General features: G+C 41.9%; 1 long non-coding RNA gene across 1 annotated transcript in view; it reads right to left on the bottom strand.

The window, feature by feature from the left end:
• Positions 1-1,098: 1,098 nt before the first annotated feature.
• LOC119846819 overlaps positions 1,099-10,925 on the bottom strand; it is a 26,515-nt gene continuing 16,688 nt past the window's right edge. The window contains exon 3 of the long non-coding RNA XR_005290010.2: positions 1,099-2,526. This is a non-coding gene — a long non-coding RNA (uncharacterized LOC119846819). The remainder of the gene's footprint in view (positions 2,527-10,925) is intronic.

Below are 10,925 nucleotides of genomic sequence, written 5' to 3'. Positions count from 1 at the left end.
TGTCATTACTTCTCACTAACACGGTCAGTTTTTTACTTGTCAGGTGCATGATGCTACATTCCAGCTATGGAAAGCAGACCAGCAGGTTGAGGCCAAGGTATCCCATGGTTTGATTTCCTGCTGTTGTTCACTAATAGAAATCAGCCAAGTCCAAACAGCCCCAGTCTTCAGGTTCAGCCATAAGGCTGTTCTAAATTATGCTGAGGCTAACACAGTTCAAAGATGAACCAGAATCAAGGGATCACAAAGACGGTTTAAAGTCACTGTGAACACCTTCTGGTTCTGCACCCTCCTCGACTTCTATTAAGATTGAAGATCCTGGACCTAGAAGTCCAGTCTCCCAACCCCCTCAGATTTACCCAGCTATTATCCGTGTTTGCATATGGGAACAGTACTTATATATAAGTAATTTTAGAAAACAAGAGTACCAGATTGTTTCAAGCTGTACAGGGCTATAATCTAATTCATGTGCCAAGATCACATTAACCCCTTCTCAAGGATATCCCTCAACCCCTGACCTCCTCCTCTTGGCAGTCCTGAGACTTGAGGAACAGTTTGACTCAGACCCACCTCTAGTGAGTGGATTGATTATCCCTTAAGATGCTTTGGCAGGCTTCAACTTTCTCCGTTAGTTAACAAGTCACCAGTGAGCTTTTCATAGTGCCTAATAACTGCCCCGGTTGAAATGTTCCTCTCTGAACAGGGCCATTAAATGAAACTTTTCTACCAGAAATGTCTAGGTAGCAATAATAAAGGATCTTTTCTTTATTAATAAGCTAAATTTATCCCTTCTCTATTATGCCTGTCATTGGATAACCCATTTTCCTTCTATCACTCTTTCTTCCTAGCCACCTCTCCCCCACTCCTTTTTCCATCTTTTGTCCCCTATGTAGTTGGTCCTAAAATAGGGTTGATTAACAAATGCCAATTATTTTTCATGGGAAACTTTGGGGAAAAAATCTTTTTCCCTCCTCAAATTTCTTGCTATTTCTTAATTTTTTTTAATTGAAAATCAAACCCCCACCCCCTGAAAAAATCTGCTTTTGAAAAGCAAAAAACAAAAATTTACTGAAAACTGAAAAACATTCATACTTCTAAAACCAAAACAAAAAAAGTATTATGCAAACTACTGCTTTGGTCAAAAGCCATTTTTTTAATCAGAAAAATGTTTCCACGACAAAATTTTGACCAGCTCTATGTTTAATGAAAACTCTTGGGCCTATTCACCCCCACAGTGTGACTCATTTAATTAGATGGGAATTGCTTGTATCCTAGATACAAACACCCCCACATGTTGCAATTTACAGAATGCATCAAGACAACAGACATTAGATTTCAGGAAGCCTTACACCTTAGAAACAGGATCTATCCAATCTTCTTCAGAAGATAGGAGGGGAGGGTCAGGGGGCTGTGGAGGATCCGATCCAGGAATCTAAACGCAGAAGAGGAGGTCCTCATCCTCCACCTGGTTTGGATAAGCAGTGCCCTCCTACCCCTGATCCCCATCTTCCTTCGTTGGTTCAGTGAGATCTCCCCTCTCCTGTCTTCATCCTACTTCACTCACAATCCACTGATCCCCTCCACAGCAGGTTCATCCCTCCATGATGCATTTCTGGCCTTGCTTCCTATGACAGCATGGAGGCTGTAGGGGCATTTGATAGTAGCAAATGTACAATATAGAACCATTTTTCACTGGCCAAAATGGAGAAGAGGGCTTAATAGTTTTTTGCTCTTTAATTTCTATGTATCTACACATATATTAGAAGGTAAATTGGCCATCTGCTCCATCATTTTGCCAGTGCAATACATGCATGCACGCACACGCACACACATGAGGGGGGGGAGGAAAGGGAGTAATGATTTTATACACACAATAGTCTCTTTCTCTTCATATACATATATACCTACCAATCTTTACAAGATACTGAAGTCTTATTTAAACCACGAGCTATGCCTCCAATGTTCTATAATGTATGAAACCCATCACAGAATAACTGTGAATAAAGTAGCACACATATATCTCTGAGCTGTTATCCTACTGTATAGTCAGTATAATTGTCTCTGCATACAAGCATTTTGCATCTCAATGTCAAAGAATATGCCCATATGATACACCTTGAATTTAGAGTTCAGACCCAGGGAATATTGAATTTATAAACAGTTTTATGTCTGAAATCGTCTCTAAATGCCAGAGCATGAAGACTCAATTCTGTAATCAGCACATCGCTGAGGAGATTTCACAATTCAATAACATGGGGTAGAAATGTGAATAGAAATTCAAGCCACAGCAATGTCGAGCAATCACACAGCTTTGCTGTGGAGTGAAACTGAAAGAGAATAAAACATGATTTGTTTGTGAATCTGTGGGGGTAGGGAGGAGGAGTTGCTCACTGGCAGTCAGACTCTGATCTCCTTTACATCTGTGTAAATCTGGAGTAACTGACATCAGTGGAGATATTCCAGAGTTTCAACAGGCATAGGAGACAGCAGAATCTGTCCCTGGATCTACTGCAGCATTTTACTGATCTGTGGGGATAAAAGAAGATAAGTATCTAAGATTATCCAATAATAATTATTGTATGTTCAATTATTTGATGTATCTTATTATCTATTATTTGCTAACTACCATTTTTTCTTTATATTGGGGTAGTGGCCAGAGGCTCCAGCCAGGACTGGGGCCTCATTCTGCTAAGCACTGTACAAACAGGAAGTAGACAAAGTCCCTGCCCAGAAGAGCTTACAATCTAAGACCCTCATCCTGCCATAAACTGCACATGAGAAAATCTCTGTGGGGAGGTCATTGCTGGATCAGTGTCTAAGCAGGTAAAGAACTTATGAAGTTAGGGAGAAAATCAAATATATTAATTTTGATAGATAGATAGATAGATAGATAATGACATATGTAAATAAATATTTCCACAACTGCCCCTCAGCACAGCTACATAAATGTCATCTGATTTCTAATACGCATGACTGCAGAAATGGGTCTGGAAGGATGTGAAGTAAAAGAGGGGAGGGGCCTTGCAAATGAATTCAGGGAGGATGCTTAGTGCACAAGTAGTGGCATAGAAGAAAGCCTGAGGATATTTGTGAGAGAAGAGGACAGGCAAGCAGATGATGTTGGCATAATCGGTGAAGCAGCTGGGATGAGGGGCAATGTGATGACAGATTAGAGCAGATAGGTAAGGGAGAACAGAACTGCAAAGGCTTGCAGAACAAAACAGAAGGCTTTGGAGATTAGGACAAGAAGCTTGTAACTGATAAAGTGGGAGATGGGGACTGAAAGATGGGAGTGATGTGCTCAGAGTGATGATCAAGGAAGAGCATCTCAGCAGCTATGTTTTGCACGTGTTGGGCGTTGTCACTCTGGGTGTCAGGAAGCTGGAGGAGAATAGTTTGCAGTAATCAAGATGGGAGTTGATGAGGGCCTAGGTGAAGGTTTTGGCTGAGCGGACAGAGAGAAAAGACGGTGGAAGTATTTATGGAGGAAGGAGTGGCAAGATCTAATGACATCCCTGATATGTGACACACGGGAGAGGATCTCAGGCAAAGATGATTCCCAGGTTATGGAGCTGATCAGTGGGAAGGATGCTGGTTTTGTCAAGAGTGTTAGACAAAAGGAGAGGTAAAGAGAGCTTGGAGAAAAGATCAGGAGTTCAATCCTGGGCATGCTAAGTGTAAATTGATGGCTAGATGCTGTTGGTTATCATATACACTATACTCTTTCCTGTTTGTTCATAGGATGCTAAATGAGCTACACATCTTTGTCTCCTATTCAGAGGGTAATAGAGAGCATTACACCATTAAAAGTAAAATGATCAAGTCAGGTTATCCACAGATGTCCATGGAACTGAGCATCTTAAATCTGCTAGGTGACTTGAAAACCTCAGTCTAAAGTTTCAATAGCTCATTCATACCCAGCCATGGGTATTTCAGAGGCTGTGATAAATGCAACATCCTGTGTTAAGCTAGAGAAAGCAAAGAGGCAAAAATAGGAAGAAATACAAAATGTATTTTTTTTGTGAGATGTATGAATCCTATACCCTTTTTTTATTCTCCTTGAATATTTTTCTGGAGAAGACACTCCATTAGCTTTATTGTTACCTTTTCTGCACAAAAATCTTAATTCTCTGCTTTTTATTTTATCTGAAATGTCCAATTAAAATCCTTATTTTAGCTGCATAATTCTTTATCGCTTGTCCTGAATGTACAATATTTCTAATAAAGGGAGAGAAAGAGACTACATACTAGCAAATCGTCAGAATGAAACTGCAGAATTAAAGAAGAGATTCTTCTCTTTCATATGCTGGCTGTTCCTCTGCCTTTTACTCCCCTGTTCCAAGGCTCAAAAGCAGAAGCAGGGAAAGAAAAGAGATTTCAAATGCACTAAACTATTATGTATTTTAGAAGAGTGGTGTTCCAGATAAAACACTATGACAAGGACTCAATAGACAGGAAACACCTCTATGAGTAGGAGACCAGAAAACATCAGCCCCAGTTCACTTCATCCAGCTACTCAGACAGGATACAAAAAATAAGTGGAAGCAGTGTAAAGTTAAATGTTTGACAATAACTTTCCTTCTTATGTAAATAATTTACAATATTTCTCATTTCCTCTTGGGCATCAGAATAGATGTGAAATCTAAAGGACCAATTCCCCCCCCCCCCCCACTGTAGTGCTAGGAACCAACCAAGAATGGAGCCCATTGTGCTGTAAACACAGAGTAGTAGACAGTCCCAGGCCAGAAGATCTTTTCATCTAAAGACAAGACAGACACAGGTTAGGGGGAAGAGGGATAATGCACTAGCAAAGTGAGCTTGTGTGTATCTTACTTTGCAAGCAGCCATATTAGGTGAGATCCCATCTGACACTCCTACACTACCTCCCCACTTTTCCATTGCAGACAATAGAGGGGATGGTAAACAGATACTTGGCACTCTTGGTCCGGGGAAGGAATAGATAGAGATGGTGGGGGGAACAGATAGAGCCTTGTCTCCAGCCCTCCAACATACTAGCCTCCAACCACTGCTACTGGTAATGGTCAGTAGAAGATTTGTACTCCCTGGAAACAAGCAGGGACCAGGGAAGTAATGATTTTTCTTTGAGGCATGATGCCTTTCCTGGGATGCTCGTGGGGTGACACAGTCATGCACCATCCCTTATGCAGGGTAGGTTCTAAAAATACAACCTAACCAATGGAAATGATTGTGGCAGCTTACAGAGTCAGATACTACTTTCCATGAGTACAGGACAGAATCTGACTCTAAAATATTCTTGCTTAACCCTAGAATGTATATACTGTAGGAAGCTCTCCTGCACTGATGAGGGATGGACTGGATGGGACATAATAGAACTTTTCCCTTTCTAATTACAATGATTCTGTTATGCTGAAAGGTGATTTTTTTTACAGATTTTTTTCTCTGAATTTTTCTTGCTATCATTTTCAGAATTGCTTTTGATTTTTTCCCCCATTTACTGAGAACTATTTTCACTGAGAACATAATTTTTAGTAAACAAACCAAAAAATCTTAAATAACAATTACATTCAATATTTCAGTTAAAACATCATGGACAATTTCACAACAATTTTGATAATGTTGACAAGTTTTTGTAAAAAGTTTCATTTTTTGGAGAAAGACCATTTTTCATTTAATAAAATATTTAATGTAAAAAAAATCCAAATCCAGCAGAGAATCCATCCCCCCACCCCCCAAAAGCTCAAGGATGTTCAGAACTAGCCCCAATTATAGAGACAAGGGACAAAAGCTAAGCTCATATCTGAATCCACATTTGAATCTCTCCAGGTTGCTTGGAACAGTATTATCATTGGGTGCACTGTCTGAGAATGTGGACCTTGGTCTGGATCAGAATTTTTCCAAACTCAGGGAAGTTCATCCCTGTAGTTTCGATTCTGGGCCCATTTCTGCTGAAGACAGATGGAAATTAGACACACAGTTACCTTTGGCAAAGCATCTCAACACAGATGGACACATGGTCACTGATATTAAATCACTTCAAGGCAGATGGGCACACAGTTGATGATACCCTTTTCACTCATTCTGTAGTCTGTGCCACGAAGCATGGATGTGGGCAATAAAGAAAACAAAACTGGTCCTTTCTTTCTGGCCCTGGGAACTTTCCCTGATAAATTATTCTAAATTCAAAGGGAAAAGCATGTCTTACTTCTCATCAGAGGTGTCAATTGCAAATAAATGTTTGCACAAAATTACAATGATTTGCAGCTGAGAGACATTTAGTGCCTGCCACATCCTAAAAATCGCATTTAAACTACCTTTTGCACCTTTTAAGCGCTTAAAAAAATAACAATCACTACACCAAGACTAAAAAGCATGTTCTGCTTCCATCAAACCTTGTTACAATTGTTATTTCCTATAAAACATAAACCAGTTAATAGTTATGGCAGCTGAGTGCAGTGGTATTCCTTAAAGTAATTTATGTCATATTCTTTCTCATCCGGCTTAAGACAGTAATTTTAGGAGTACATTCATTTGACACTGGCATTGCTGCTTCTCCTAATGCCTTTTTGCTGTTGATGGTGTATGTGTGTTTTACATATTTACACAAAAAGAAAAGGAGTACGTGTGGCACCTTAGAGACTAACAAATTTATTAGAGCATAAGCTTTCGTGAGCTACAGCTCACTTCATCGGATGCATTTGGTGGAAAAAGCAGAGGAGAGATTTATATACACACACACACAGAGAACATGAAACAATGGGTTTATCATACACACTGTAAGGAGAGTGATCACTTAAGATGAGCCATCACCAGCAGCAGGGGGGGGAAGGAGGAAAACCTTTCATGGTGACAAGCAGGTAGGCTAATTCCAGCAGTTAACAAGAATATCAGAGGAACAGTGGGGGGTGGGGTGGGAGGGAGAAATACCATGGGGAAATAGTTTTACTTTGTGTAATGACTCATCCATTCCCAGTCTCTATTCAAGCCTAAGTTAATTGTATCCAGTTTGCAAATTAATTCCAATTCAGCAGTCTCTCGTTGGAGTCTGTTTTTGAAGCTTTTTTGTTGAAGTATAGCCACTCTTAGGTCTGTGATCGAGTGACCAGAGAGATTGAAGTGTTCTCCAACTGGTTTTTGAATGTTATAATTCTTGACGTCTGATTTGTGTCCATTCATTCTTTTACGTAGAGACTGTCCAGTTTGGCCAATGTACATGGCAGAGGGGCATTGCTGGCACATGATGGCATATATCACATTGGTAGATGCGCAGGTGAACGAGCCTCTGATGGTGTGGCTGATGTGATTAGGCCCTATGATGGTATCCCCTGAATAGATATGTGGACAGAGTTGGCAACGGGCTTTGTTGCAAGGATAGGTTCCTGGGTTAGTGGTTCTGTTGTGTGGTGTGTGGTTGCTGGTGAGTATTTGCTTCAGATTGGGGGGCTGTCTGTAAGCAAGGACTGGTCTGTCTCCCAAGATCTGAGAGAGCGATGGCTCGTCCTTCAGGATAGGTTGTAGATCCTTGATGATGCGTTGGAGGGGTTTTAGTTGGGGGCTGAAGGTGATGGCTAGTGGCGTTCTGTTGTTTTCTTTGTTGGGCCTGTCCTGTAGTAGGTGACTTCTGGGTACTCTTCTGGCTCTGTCAATCTGTTTCTTCACTTCAGCAGGTGGGTACTGTAGTTGTAGGAATGCATGATAGAGATCTTGTAGGTGTTTGTCTCTGTCTGAGGGGTTGGAGCAAATGCGGTTATATCGTAGCGCTTGGCTGTAGACAATGGATCGAGTGGTATGATCTGGATGAAAGCTAGAGGCATGTAGGTAGGAATATCGGTCAGTAGGTTTCCGATATAGGGTGGTGTTTATGTGACCATCGCTTATTAGCACCGTAGTGTCCAGGAAGTGGATCTCTTGTGTGGACTGGTCCAGGCTGAGGTTGATGGTGGGATGGAAATTGTTGAAATCATGGTGGAATGCCTCAAGAGCTTCTTTTCCATGGGTCCAGATGATGAAGATGTCATCAATGTAGCGCAAGTAGAGTAGGGGCATTAGGGAACGAGAGCTGAGGAAGCGTTGTTCTAAGTCAGCCATAAAAATGTTGGCATACTGTGGGGCCATGCGGGTACCCATCGCAGTGCCGCTGATTTGAAGGTATACATTGTCACCAAATGTGAAATAGTTATGGGTCAGGACAAAGTCACAAAGTTCTGCCACCAGGTTAGCCGTGACAGTATCGGGGATACTGTTCCTGACGGCTTGTAGTCCATCTTTGTGTGGAATGTTGGTGTAGAGGGCTTCTACATCCATAGTGGCTAGGATGGTGTTTTTAGGAAGATCACCAATGGACTGTAGTTTCCTCAGGAAATCGGTGGTGTCTCGAAGATAGCTGGGAGTGCTGGTAACGAAGGGCCTGAGGAGGGAGTCTACATAGCCAGACAATCCTGCTGTCAGGGTGCCAATGCCTGAGATGATGGGGCGTCCAGGATTTCCAGGTTTATGGATCTTGGGTAGCAGATAGAATACCCCAGGTCCTGGCTCCAGGGGTGTGTCTGTGCGGATTTGTTCTTGTGCTTTTTCAGGGAGTTTCTTGAGCAAATGCTGTAGTTTCTTTTGGTAACTCTCAGTGGGATCAGAGGGTAATGGCTTGTAGAAAGTGGTGTTGGAGAGCTGCCTAGTAGCCTCTTGTTCATACTCTGACCTATTCATGATGACGACAGCACCTCCTTTGTCAGCCTTTTTGATTATGATGTCAGAGTTGTTTCTGAGGCTGTGGATGGCACTGTGTTCTGCATGGCTGAGGTTATGGGGTAAGCGATGCTGCTTTTCCACAATTTCAGCTCGTGCACGTCGGCGGAAGCAGTCTATGTAGAAATCCAGGCTGCTGTTTCGACCTTCAGGAGGAGTCCACCTAGAATCCTTCTTTTTGTAGTGTTGGCAGGAAGGTCTCTGTGGGTTAATATGTTGGTCAGAGGTGTGTTGGAAATATTCCTTGAGTCTGAGACGTCGAAAATAGGATTCTAGGTCACCACAGAACTGTATCATGTTCGTGGGGGTGGAGGGGCAAAAGGAGAGGCCCCGAGATAGGACAGATTCTTCCGCTGGGCTAAGAGTATAGTTGGATAGATTAACAATATTGCTGGGTGGGTTACGGGAACCATTGTTGTGGCCCCTTGTGGCATATAGTAGTTTAGATAGCTTAGTGTCCTTTTTCTTTTGTAGAGAATCAAAGTGTGTTTTGTAAATGGCTTGTCTAGTTTTTGTAAAGTCCAGCCACGAGGAAGTTTGTGCAACAAAGCCCGTTGCCAACTCTGTCCACATATCTATTCAGGGGATACCATCATAGGGCCTAATCACATCAGCCACACCATCAGAGGCTCGTTCACCTGCGCATCTACCAATGTGATATATGCCATCATGTGCCAGCAATGCCCCTCTGCCATGTACATTGGCCAAACTGGACAGTCTCTACGTAAAAGAATGAATGGACACAAATCAGACGTCAAGAATTATAACATTCAAAAACCAGTTGGAGAACACTTCAATCTCTCTGGTCACTCGATCACAGACCTAAGAGTGGCTATACTTCAACAAAAAAGCTTCAAAAACAGACTCCAACGAGAGACTGCTGAATTGGAATTAATTTGCAAACTGGATACAATTAACTTAGGCTTGAATAGAGACTGGGAATGGATGAGTCATTACACAAAGTAAAACTATTTCCCCATGGTCTTTCTCCCTCCCACCCCCCCCCCCACTGTTCCTCTGATATTCTTGTTAACTGCTGGAATTAGCCTACCTGCTTGTCACCATGAAAGGTTTTCCTCCTTCCCCCCCCTGCTGCTGGTGATGGCTCATCTTAAGTGATCACTCTCCTTACAGTGTGTATGATAAACCCATTGTTTCATGTTCTCTGTGTGTGTGTGTATATAAATCTCTCCTCTGCTTTTTCCACCAAATGCATCCGATGAAGTGAGCTGTAGCTCACGAAAGCTTATGCTCTAATAAATTTGTTAGTCTCTAAGGTGCCACACGTACTCCTTTTCTTTTTGCGAATACAGACTAACACGGCTGCTACTCTGAAACATATTTACACAGTAATTGAAGATAAACACTGAGCAGGAAAATGCATTGAGAAGAACAGATAGATTGTTTCTAAGAATGCAGCGGGAGGAAGAGAGCTGACAGAAATGCAGGAGAATGTGATTTTTTTTTTTTGCTGTACATTTTTGGAAAAAAGGAAAGGTTAGGTCAAAATTCCTGCAAAACAGCCCAGCATGAAGGTTGGGAAGTGATGCTACTTCCACATTTTTGTAATAGATTTGCAATGAGTGGAACAAAGATCTTGTTGTTAAGGGTTCTGGACTAGGGTTTAGGAGATCTGGTTCAATTCCTGATTTTACCACTATTTGACTGTGTGACCCTGGGTGAATAACTTGCGTTCAGATTTTCAAGTTTACTCAGACCCCACCATTGGAATGACATATTTTCAAAATCTAGTACCGGTATCTGTACCCAGCACTCTGGATACTACTGAGCTCTTGCGAATACCCGGTCATAGGTGTCACAACAGGAGCTGAGAGGTGCTGAACAATTTTTGAAAGTCTTGACACTTATCTAACTGTCTTTTGAAAATCTTTCTTCCTGCTTGAACATCAGTCCCCACATCTCCCTGTCCCTCTCTTCCCCCTCTGTGAAATTGGGATATTTTGTTTCTCCTACCACTCTAATGTCTATTTACTATAAATTCTTTGGGGCAGGGACTGTCACTTATGATGTGTTTGTAAAATGCCTAGCACAATGGGGACCTGATATCAGTTAGGGTACCTGGGTGCTACATAATACCAGAGGCATGTTATCATTGTAGGGAATGCATGCCCATGAAAGCCCTGACTGGCTGTGGCCATGGGACAATTCTGTCCAGCCCTGAACATGCATGGAGAATGTTATTT

This window comes from Dermochelys coriacea, chromosome 22, assembly GCF_009764565.3.
Source record: "Dermochelys coriacea isolate rDerCor1 chromosome 22, rDerCor1.pri.v4, whole genome shotgun sequence".
NCBI lineage: Eukaryota > Metazoa > Chordata > Testudines > Dermochelyidae > Dermochelys > Dermochelys coriacea.
Note: the sequence above shows the minus strand (reverse complement) of the source record. Positions and strands in the feature narration are given on the sequence as shown.